The sequence below is a fragment of the Sceloporus undulatus genome, chromosome 4 (genome assembly GCF_019175285.1).
Source record: "Sceloporus undulatus isolate JIND9_A2432 ecotype Alabama chromosome 4, SceUnd_v1.1, whole genome shotgun sequence".
NCBI classification, from domain to species: domain Eukaryota; kingdom Metazoa; phylum Chordata; class Lepidosauria; order Squamata; family Phrynosomatidae; genus Sceloporus; species Sceloporus undulatus.
The window spans coordinates 25925836-25938046 of record NC_056525.1 but is presented as its reverse complement, the minus strand read 5'-3'; the positions used below and the strand labels follow the sequence as shown (position 1 = coordinate 25938046).

General features: G+C 41.5%; 1 protein-coding gene across 4 annotated transcripts in view; it reads right to left on the bottom strand.

Annotated features, from left to right (window-relative positions):
• The window catches only part of RIPOR3 (RIPOR family member 3), a 152824-nt gene that overhangs the window by 92314 nt on the left and 48299 nt on the right, over positions 1 to 12211 (bottom strand). For 3 of the 4 annotated variants that reach the window (XR_006103421.1, XM_042462173.1, XM_042462172.1), the window contains exon 2: positions 11703 to 11844. The exons of the other annotated variant lie outside the window; for it this stretch is intronic. The gene's annotated coding sequence lies outside the window, so the exon portion shown is untranslated. The remainder of the gene's footprint in view (positions 1 to 11702; positions 11845 to 12211) is intronic. 4 annotated transcript variants of the gene reach the window in all.

Here is a 12211-nt window from a genome sequence, read left to right as displayed (position 1 = left end):
ATTTTAATGGTTTTGATTTGCTATATTGAGATTTAAAAAAATTTTTTTTTTTTTTGCTGAAGTCAAAGGTTAATATATGGTGCCATAAGATTTTTCCAAAGTGCTACATGCCAAGGTCAGTGCTGAGGAGAACTCTGGAAAATCAAAACCATAATCCTTTTCTTAAATATTAAAAGCTGCCAACACTAGTGGACTTTTTGCTTTAAAGCCTCGGCCTTGAAAATTGTGAACAGCTGTGGGTTTGTCAGTGCATGCAAGAAACAAAGTAGCCAGGAGACAGAAACTTTCCTTTCTAGTAATCTATTAAACTACAGTCAGCACTCTGTATCCACAGATTCTGCCTCCATGGATTCAACCATCCACAGCTTGAAGATATTTTGCCAGTTCCTTCCTCTGAAATATAGCCTTACCCTCAAGATATTTTGGAAGTCAGATCTAAAACAGGTACATCCAGGTTGTATGAATTGTCCACAAAAACACACTTTAGAGGGACTTAGAGAACCTGGTGCAAGAAAATAGCAAGCAGCAATAGGGAAAGACCAGAATCAGGACTAGGTAACATTAAGGAAATTTCATTAGCCATCGGGAGGGAGGGAGGGAGGGAGGGGTCTGATTTGAGGAGCTTAGAGGAGAAATACACATGGGGCTCTTTCACGCTATGGCGCGTTAGAGACCGCCCCTTTGGGGCGGCCTGTACCTGCCCCTTTCCCCGACGGATCAGGGCCTCAGCTGCCACAGCGGCAGCCCTGAGGCCCCGATCTGCCGCTTTTCCAGGCTGTGGGAAGCGGCAAAAGGCCGCTTCCCGTGGCCTGGAAACGGGTGTCCTTGGGGCTTCAAGCCCCAAGGATACCCCAACAGCAGCGGGGAAAGGAAAAAGGGGCCCCCTTTGTCTTTTATTATGCTGGCACAGCTGTGTAAAGGCTGCGCCAGCATCACAAACCCAGGAAGGAGATCCATTTTGGAGCTCCTTCCTGCGCTGCGGAAAGGGCCGTTCTGCAGCACCAGGACGTCACATCTGCGCTGACCCATTTGGAGGTGGTGCGGTCGTGACATCCTAATGGTGGCGCCCATATAGAATGGGCGCCACCATTTTGTACGTACTGTGTACATACTAGGGTTGGGGGCGTCTGAAAGAGACGCCCCCGGGCAACCCTAGTATGTACACAGTACGTACTAAAAGGCCCTTCTGGAAAGGGCCCATGCCACTGCTACTCAGTGGTAGTCCATAGACTGATGCTGGTTCCTGGACTGTCAGCTGCTTGGTCCCCGATGAGTTTACAGGACAGAACGAAAGAATTATAGTACGTGGGCACAACATGCCAGTGTTTCCCATCCCCCACAACAGACAGTTTAAGAAGCACTGTGCTGAACAATTACAAGACAGTGATTCCGCTTTAATTGCCATGATTCCACAGTCCTCAAGCAGCTCAGTCCAACCAAGGGGGAAAAGAGGCAGGCTGCTTATACCTTCCCTGGAGCAGGGAAGTAATAACTATATTACATTACAGTATTACATTACGCTACATTGCCATGATTCCATTCTATGGAAATTTGAGATTTGTAGTTTGTGTTTGTGACTTATGGCAAGGGTTCCCAACCTGTGCTCCAAGAAGCCCTTAGGACTCAGCATGCACTTGTCAGGTGCGCCACAGCTGCTCCGGGAAAATTAAAGAAATAAAAATGGAATAAAATTAAAGAATAAGAATATATTATATATAGTCCTAAATGGCATTAACTTGTAAAACATGAGATAAGCTTCTTAGGAGCTCCGTGAAAGAAAAAAGGGCTCCGTGTGTCATAAAGGTTGGAATCCGTTGACTTACGGTGGTCCCATGATTTCACAGGATTTTCTTCAGTAGGAAATACAGTACTTAAAGGAGGTTTGCCAAGGTATTTAGAATACTATAACCTCCAACTGTCTCATTCTGGCAGCAACAGTCCCAATTAATCATCTTGTCATCCCACTTTTCCAGCTATTTTTAAAATGTCCCAGTTTCTCCTTCTCCCTCTTTCCCCCTTTGTCAACTTATTTCACTTGCTACAAACTGAATTCAAAGTGTATAATCAGCTTGCATTTAGTTAACTGAGAAGGGAGAGGAAGAGGCAGAAGCTTGCCCTTTCCAGCAAGCTCAAGCAAAAGCCAACCGTTGCAACATTTCCTAGCTTATGTGTTCTTCCCCATTATTAACTTAATCACATGCTAATGTTGCTTGGCCACATGTGTCCCAGCTTTTTATCTGTGAAAAAGTGGAGGGTATAGAATATTCATGAAGAAAACTCTAGCCTTTATAACTTATGGTGGCCTTAAGGCAAACTGATCACAGGCAGAACCTGTTCTAAGGGGTTTTACGTTTGCCTTCTGCTGAGGCTGAGAGAGTATGATGTGCATAAGGTCACCCAGTGGGTTTCCATGGTCAAGCAGCAATTCAAACCCTGGTCTCCAGAGTTGTAGTCCAATGTTGAAACCACTATACCACCCTGGCTCTCTTCTAGTTCACCACTAAGCAACAAAGCCCAGGACTTCATAGGATGCTGACATGCAAGTTAAAGTAGAAGCCAAATGCTCAGAGTGTAATGTGAAAGGCCCTCTGGTTTTATAATTAAAACAATAGTGAAGGAAGAAAGAAGGGAGCTGTGGATCCCATATTTGGAATCCCAAACATGATGGGTAATTGACTTTATGGAGGAGGGGTGTCTGGAGCAGTGAAGTAGCAGGAGGGGGCTTAAAGCATCTCTCTCCCCACCCCCATGTCTCCGCTTTTGATTGTCTCCATCTTCAATCTGCTTTCCCTGGTGGGTAAAGGGCCATCTGGGGTGACTTACACATTTGCATGCAATATGTGGCTTGGCCTTGAGGCCAAATAGAATCCAGGATTACTAAAGGGGAAGGAGGGGGGTACACACAGTCTAAACAGCTTGGAAACCACCACTTTTTCATTATGCAAGTCTGTTTCTTGCCTTCTGCTACAATAAGCTAACAGCACAGTTGCACAACACTGGAGAATGAAACAGCCAATTGAGCAGCAATGGTCAGTTCTTGGTATTGAGTGTAATAGTTGGCTGAGGATGGACTGCGGCACTACTTACTTGCCAAGCACTGAAAACTTGAGTGCCTGCTCACATCACTTAAGCTACTTTGAACAGAGCCAACTGAAAGCATTTTGCTGCTGTCATGCTTATGCGAAGACAAAGAACAAGATGGCCACTATATGTACAGAAGTCAGCCAAACTGGCAGATATCCTCCAATACATCCAAGGGCAGTAGTCTAGCTGAAGGCAGGCTACATGTCACACAGACGTCTGTTCTATAAAGAGAGGTATTCAAGAGAAATAGTGGGAATAGGGTCTGCTACAACTGCTGTGCACAAAGCAGTCATTGTGCTGTACCTAACAATAGGGCCAGCCGAGAGACTGACAATTATAGGCAGCATTTACTCCACTTTGGGCTCTCCAATCCAGATTCACCCATACTAGGGCCCACCATTGCCATGAAACTCCAACCATCTCCATTTGGTAGGGGTGGTTCTGGTCAATTCTTCACCATGCCAGTTTTTCAGATAATTTTAAAATATCCCAGTTTCTTCCTCCTTCCTCCACATTCTTCCTCTGTCTTCAGCTGATTTCAGTTTCTGAAAACTAAGTTCAAACTGCAAAAGTAATTTCCATTCAATTGATTAAGCAGCAGAACAGGAGGGAAGTGTGGTCTCTTGTCCTTCCCAGAAGACTCCAACAGAAGCATACTGCTGCAGCCTCTCCTAGCTGAAGTCTTTTTTCTCATTAATAACCTTTGCTATCTTGACCATATTCTTATATGCTTTTTGGCCACATGTGCCTTGGATTTCATCTGTGTAAAGCTGGAGGGTATACATTTGGCTCCATGTGGCAATTTCCTCAGGTGGTTGGGAGCCAAGGGTAGCAGTTTTAGTGCACCCTCATTCTTCTGAGCCCCATGTTTCTCTCCTTCCTCTGCCGTTAGATGCCTTTAAGGCCTCAAAAAATGGAGGCAGTGACCATTCCCTCTCAACCAAAGAATGAAGAGGACATAGCCACAGTGTTCCCATGCTTCTGCCATGGGTCTGAAATAGCTAGATTCTTACCCATTCTTAAAGTTTAAGGTTAGAGACCTATAGTTTAAGAAAATAAATATACGATTGCAAGAAATCCACATTGCTATGTTGGCAAGTAGACTCCCATTGTTCACCAGTATGAAAGGACAGAATCAACTCATCCTTGACCATATGTTAACTAGAGAGTAATAGTATTGTATAAGAAAATGTTCAGCTGTTTCTCATTGGTTGTATGACATCTGGATGTTTTCTCCCAGATTGCTTCAGTTGTGATGTTTAGAAATCATACATTTCCCACCACTGAAATGGCCATAGTTCAGTCACTGGGGAAACACTGTTCATTTTACCTCCACTAACACATTAATTGTAATTTGGGCTGCTTTGTGGGATGTGATTTCATTTTGGTTAGTACCTGTGACATCACAAGGATCCAAAGAGACCCACTCTGGTTCCCTTCCCACCACAGCACAAAATGAAGGTTTTAAAAACATCCTAGTTTTATTTCATAACATTCGGGTGGGACTTTGTTAGAAACTTGAGTATTAAAAAATGACACAATTGAGTTTGAGCATAACAGAATCCATGCAGTAACCTTCTCAAAATTAAGGGGGAAAGCAACAACTTTGAAAACATCAGCAACATGACACAACTTGCCTGCGGCAATGCTCTGGCATAAGGACAGAGGACCTCTTCCAGAAGAGGACCAGATTCACTTTAGAGGAATTCTCAGGAGCCACTTCCCAGTGATGGGTAGGGAGGGCCCAAGGCAAAAAGATGTGGCCAAAATAACAACATAGTTTAGTTTAAGCGTTTTCTGCCAGTAACAAAATTTTAAAAGAGGCATTTTAGTTTTTTAGAATTGAGGGAGAGGGGAATCCACAGAAGCTGAGAAACCACTAAACTGATGGCACCATGGAGAAAGGGCCACATAACCATCTGGGGAAGCTCAGAGGGTTACATTGAGACCTCACACGGGTAAGATTCAGTCCTAAGGCTTGGATTATTTTTTTCATCTAAATGTCTTTTCACACCACACAATTACAGCATTGTGATTCCACATTAATTAACGTGGTTGTATCCTATGAAATCCCTCAATCTGCAGTCTGGTGAAGCACTAGATTTGTGTGCATGTATGTGCCTTCATGCTGCTTACTGTCTTATGGTGACCCCATGGATTTCTTAGGGTTTTCTTAGGCAAGGAATGCTCAAAGGGGGTTTTGCCATTACCATCCTCTGAAATATAGCCTACAGCACCTAGAATTTAATGGGGGTATAAAGTACTAACCAAAGCTGACCTTGTTTAGTTTCCAAGATCAGATGGCTCTGGTGCCTTTTGCTATTCATCCTCAGGCAATAAAATGCCTTAGGCCAGCCCTAAAGAGGATTTATTTGTGGAGGGATTTCAAAGGAAATACAGCCTTAAGCACTCTTCTAAGTACTAACCAGGGCTGACTCTTCTTAGCAGCCCAAGATCAGATAGGATCTGATGCCAGATTCTAAAAACTCTCCCTAAACAATAAACCTCAGTTTTCCATAGGACATGACCATTTCAATTAAAGTGGCATCATATCATTGTATAGTGTGAACGGGACCTATGTTGTTTCAAGTTTCCCTTCATAGGACTGGAAAACATATGTGTTCAGTTATTTTTTGGGAGATGGGAGAACAAGCTGTATTCAGTCAGAAAGTCTTATACACTCCAAATGTCCTGATTTGGCAGAGACAGTCCCAATTAATTATCTCTTGTTCCATTTTTTTCAGATGATTTTAGATGCCCCAGTTTTTTCTCTCTTCCTCCCACTTTCCCCTTTTATCCTCAGCTTACTTAGTTGCAACAAACTCAGTTCAAAGCACTCATGCGTCCACTCAGCAGGGGGAGATGAAAGAAGGGAGCAAAATCTCACCCTTTCCAGTAGGCTCAGACAAAAGGAAACTTGCCGCTTTCCCTAACTTTTCTGCTCAACCTGCGTAACCTGTATAGCTCAATGGTAAATCAACATGGCTGACATCCATTGTGCAGCTGCAATGTGAAATGCACAAAGGCAATCCATACAAGCCATATGCATTCCTCTGTACTTAATGTGCAATAACCCCATATGCAGAGAAAGCCAATGTGGCCATTGCCAAAGAAGATAGTATATATCTCCTTCTGCAATGATAAAAAAAAATGCAATGTTGGCATAACAAGCGGTTTCACCAGCTTATGTCAACAGGTTTTCAGCTTAATTCTCCCCCCCCCCCTCCTGCCTCCTCTACTCTCCAGAGCTTGGAAAAATTACTTTTTGAACTACAAGTCCTAGAAATCGTACTGGCCATGGTGGTCACTTGCACTGATCCTTCCGTGCCAAGTAGACAGTGTCTCTCGCACGAAGCTAGTAGCCAGCCTACCCACTGGACAAGTTGGATAACTTGTCCAACTGTTCAGCCTGGGAAGGGTGGTGCCACAACTTCAGAGAGAAAGAAAGAAAGAAAGAAAGAAAGAAAACAATAGAAATTGAACATCAACAACTGCTTAACAAAACAAAGCATACACTCAGGAAAGAATAAAACCAAACCCAACCCAGACTGAAAGTCTATGTGTCACCCACAAAATTCAATTATAGCATCAGTCAGCACACAGCAAATGAGGCTGCAAAAATATATTCAATCAGATCTGTATGCATTACTACATTCTACAGTTCTACATTTTTAGATGCAAATCCTTTAAAATTCCTTAATACGGTAAGTCTTCTGTATCCATAGATTCTGTACCAATGGATTCAACCACCAAATCTTGAAAATATATATTTTTTAAAATCCCAAAAGCAAACCTTGATTTTGTCATTTTACATAAGGACACCATTTTACTACACCATTGTATACAATGGGACTTGAACATCCATGAGTTTTTGGTATCCACTGAGGTCCTGGAACCAAATCTCAGCAGATACCATGGGCCCACTGTATGCATTCTTGGCTCTAGGGAAATGTATACTGCTAAATTAATATTCAAAATTTCTTTAGCAACAGCCTCATGCACATACTTGGCTTGAACATTGTAATATGGGTTCCACTCCAAAAATGTGTGGAATCATTGCTGTATGTATGTAGCTGTCATTTGTATAGGCATCCCAGAATTACTAGTGTAAAGAACAGTTCTGTGTGGGTAGATACGTGCACAAGGGGAAATTTGGAAAGTCTCTGTGTGCAGAAATACATTCAGAAATTATGATATAAATAGCATCACCAACGAACAATGTATTTTATATTGTTCATTTGAAATATTGTTTCTGAGCCAGAGCAGACACACAGAAATGGCAGATGATGAACCAGCCTACAGTGGAGGTAGGCTTTGACAACAAAACTGCTTGCTATCTCCAGACATTTGTGGCCTAGCCTTTGAAGGACATGAAAATGAAAACCCAAAACCAGAGTGGACAATTCATAAACCTTCTGGTTAACAAGCCATAGCACCTCAGCTCCAGAGCTTGAGAACTTTACTTTATTGGACAATACCCCCAGAAATCCCTAGCTAGCAAGATTGGGGATTGTGAGAGCTATGATCAACAAAAATAACTTTCTCAGCGAAGAAGGTGAGATCCTCCTGAGAACTGGGTTTTTGCAAACATAGGTTGCTTCATATTTTCCTAGGGCGGTACTGCCATCACCAGCAACCTTATATCTTGTCCCTACTCAGAAGGCAATTGTGGGGCATGCCAAAAGACCCCTGCTGTGGGAAATTTTCTTTCCACTCATTCAAAAGGTCCAGAGCACGTCACTCAATTTTCAGGCTGATTTATGAGCTCCGAGAGTCCACTGTTGCCTCTTCTGGTTTCAATTTCAGACTGATGACAGATTCAAATGCCTGAATCGCAGATTCTGGAATGCAGCAGGATCTAGCTGGACATGCAGTCTGCTCAGTCTTGGCAGGCATCAGGACTGTGCTTGGCTGATTCTAATAAGCCCTTTAAAAAAGCAAGGGCATAATTTCAGGAAAAGATTAAGGGAGGGAAGGGGAAGGCTTTGGACAGAAAAGGGCTGGGTAACATCTAGCTTGCAGGCCGTGTGAGCAGTTCCATTTATCCCCTTGTCAAGGGGGATGTGCATTTGTTTATTTATTTGCTTCTTGTTCTACTATAATTGTGTGCCACTGTTGTTTTACTATAATTGTGTGCCACTGTTCAGCCAAATGGCTGTCAAGACAGTTGACAATAAAATGCACATGCCAATAAAATCCATGCAACAAAATTAATGTAAGCAAAACAAATCAATTATAACTCTGTCTGCAATAAAGTAGCAGTCAAAACTATGCTGACACTCAACTAGAAAAGCCTGCAAGAACCAAAAAGCCTGTATATCCATGAAAATTCAGAGGTGCCAAAATAAGCCCCTGGGAGAGAAGAAATTCCAGGACTGGGTATCACCATTAAAAAGACCATTACTAACAACCTGTATTCAGAGCAGAGGAGGGGTGCCTCATTCTGCCACTGAGAAATGAAGCACCTTTGCCCAAGGTGGTCTCAATCCTCTGCAGCATCAGCAAGGACCATTGAAAACATGAACTGCGCTTATCTGAGCAGAGTTCAGCATTTAAAAGTGATTTTATAATCATCTTGGGAATAGATCTAGTTTATTTGCAATACAGTACTGCAAACTTTTAAAGGGGGGCTTGGAACAGCACTGTAGCCAATGTTGTTTCAGAAGTGTGACCTACAATCAGTACTGGAATAAACTGAAGTTTGAATTCAATACGGTGAACGAGTTTTCAAAGCACTCCCTGTTTAAATGTTATATTTCTTTTTACATTCACTGTCACTTCTGGTCCACATTTGCAAGTTTAGAATTGGAGCATCCAAGGCTAAGCATCCAATAAGCATTCATCTAGGACGGAGTGTTCCCATCCACAATAAAATAAAATCAGACTCACAGGAAAAAAAGATCTGATTGGTTGCTTTCACATGGATGCTTTTCTCCCTGTGTCAACATGACCTGGACCTGTAGCATATCTTACTGGAAACTGTGTCCATGCCCTGAAGAATTGTGCCAGCTATTGAATTAAAAGTAGAGTCTGACAATACACAGACAGCATTAACATTCAATAAGTATATTCTCAGTATAGAGAATTATTGCATCATGAGTGATGTACACCTAGGATGAATGCAGCCTGGGTGAATGCACTTTAGGCACACATTGCTTTGGCCACCTGTGAATTCAAACAGAGCTTGGAAAAGTTACTTTTTGGACTACCACTCTTAGAATCCCCTTGCCAGCATGGGCCATGTAGGCTGGGGAGTTCTGGAAGTTATAGTCTAAAAAAGTAACTTTTCCAAGCTCTATTTTCTACATTATGGAGAAGAAACTGCTGTTGCTGACATAGTGATAGCAATGGCTCCATTTCTGCTTCTGGAGGACCAATCCTGATTCCAGCAAATGCACTGGGAATATTGCCACAGTTTCAGAGGGAGGGGAAGGAGGAACAAGACATTTGTAATCATGATTTGGCATGAGCAATGGAAAAATGCATTAGTTATGGCCTTCTATAGGAAAGATATGTCCGGATTTTCCTACTTTCAATGTTTCTTTTTTCTTTAAAAAAATCTTTACTGACCTGTTCTTGTCTATTACTTTTACAATAGATCACTGTGAAAAATACCATCTGCTTCCTTCCAGCATAAGTATGGGAGAGTCCAGCAATTTGGCACTTTTAAAGAAAGATCCATGGGGAAGGAAAAGAAATCATATAGAAGATGACAACCAGGTCTTACTTCTCAACCTGAAGCTCAAGACTGACTGGTCTGTGTAATTTTTGCTTCTCCCCCTCTACCTTATAATTATGTGGCAAAAGAAGAACTTCTGCCACAAACTTGTGAGACACCCACCCAGTGGTGGAATGTCTATGGAAATGGGGCCACAAATATATGCTTTCCTTGACAACAATGAAATACCTTTTTCTGCATCTCTGTTTTTTCGCAGAGCTTGGAAATGTTACCTTTCCAAGAATGCCTCAGTCAACATAGCTGCTGGCCATGGGAGTTGTAGTCCAAAAAAATAACTTTTCAAAGTTCTCATGCTACACAGAGAAAGATATCATCATCTATGCTGTTAGTCTTCATTCAATACTTAGGGGTTTTGAAGGTTTTCACAGCCGGAATCCATAGGTTTTTTGTGGGGTTTTCAGGCTGTAATGCTAGCCACAGAAGCTGGCGAATGTCAGGAATAAACTCTTCCAGAACACAGCCACATAGCCTGAACCCCCCCTCCCCAAAATGTAGGGTTTTCTTTTCCTAAAAATATTTGTAACGGAACATGAAGTGTGGTTCTAAACAACAAATGAACAGTACAATACATGTCTATTCAGATGTAAGTTTCCCTAAGTCTAATGGAACTTCAGACCAAACCAAAATATTTATTGTTATTACATACTCTCAAAGTGTCCTGATTTGTCAGGGACAGTCCCAATTAATCCTCTATCATCCCACTTTTTCGCTATCTTTAAAATGTCTCAGTTTCAAGCTTCTCATTTCACTTTACCCATGGTTCTCAGCCTATTTCAGTTGCTGCAAACTGAGTTCAAAGTACAAAAGTGGTTTCTACATAATTAACTCATCACTGGGGAAAGAAGACAAGGGGGCAAAATCTTGCCCTTTCCACTACACTCAGGCAAAAGCAAACTGATGCATCCTATCCTAGCTTGTGTGCCCTTTCTCATTAATAACCTTTGTCATCTTGACCACTTGGACATATATGTACTGATGTTGCTTAGACATATGTGTTCTGGTTTTCATCTATGAAATGTTGGAGGGTGTTATTAAGCCATCGCAAAAAAAATTACAATTGGATACAATATAATACCACGTTCATTGACATGAGTCCATGCATAAAAGGTAAAAGGAAATTGTGATCCATTTGGCATCCATTTAAAATAATTTAAAATGTTGTAATATTTACCAGGTTAAGACTATTTATGAATTCCTTGTCCAAAACTAGATGGAATTTCTCAATTTGCTTATTAAACCTATATTGAAATCCAGACACAAGTTAAGTGTTGACTCATCATTTAACAATGGATTGAGCAGGTCTACTCTAGTTGGGACTAACCAATCCTGTTGGTTAGTCCCAACTAGAGTAGATCTACTCAATCTGTTGTTAAATGGTGAGTCAACACTTAAGTAATTTCCATTTATTCAATGAATTTACTCGAGTTAGGAGTACCAATAGAATTCAGGTCATAGTTTATATAAACATTTTGTACTGTAATAGAAGAATACAAAATATGTATCTGCACTAATAGAACTATAATAGAATAATTCCTAATAGTATCTGCACTACACAGCTGTATTAGCTTCATACCACTTTAATTGCTATGGCTCCATTATAAGGAATCAGGATTTGTAGTTCATGGATGATCTCAACATACCTTGAGAAAGCCTGAGGATTATTTAAATCTACAGTGTAAACAGGCACTCAAGTGCCTTGGATTTTGTAGTGCAAGGGGGCTGGATCAGAGCTCTCTATCAGAAAATGCTTGTTGTCAGGTTATAATAATAGGCTTAAATATAATATTTAGAAGTGGTGCCTCTTTAAACTATGGGGGGATCTGTGGGTGCCCCAGTGTGTACTTTTCCTCAACACTATCCCTGTTCAGGAATTACTCACCCCACTTTCTTCAATACAGGAGCAAGGGAGAACTTGGTCCTATCTCCTCCATGGGCACTTTTGTCATCTAGAAGGTGAAGCTTCTGAAGAGCAGAGGTTTCTGTTTATATGGAGATCCTCCAGTGAGCAAGATCCCTGATTCCTGTTGGGGGGGAAAGTATGGTGAGCAATGTCTGAACAGGGCTCTCATCTTGCAAGGATTCTTTGTTTAGTGATTGGTCATTGAAAGATAAACATAGATTTAATTTGCAAGAAAGATTATAGAGGTACACAGCTCTGGGCAACATGCATTGCCAGAAGAAAACATATAGAAGAAGAGGGAGTGCATATCTTCCTTAATGTCTATAGTACCATGTGAAACAACAATTTGCAGATTAATGGAACCACAATGACTGAAGTGATAGGAAATTGAGATAACTATGTAGTAGTAGATACTGTAGACTATTGTTCTTTAGTGGGTGTTTTTTTTTTTAAATGCACTCTTTATAATGTGAATAATCAGCCTTAAC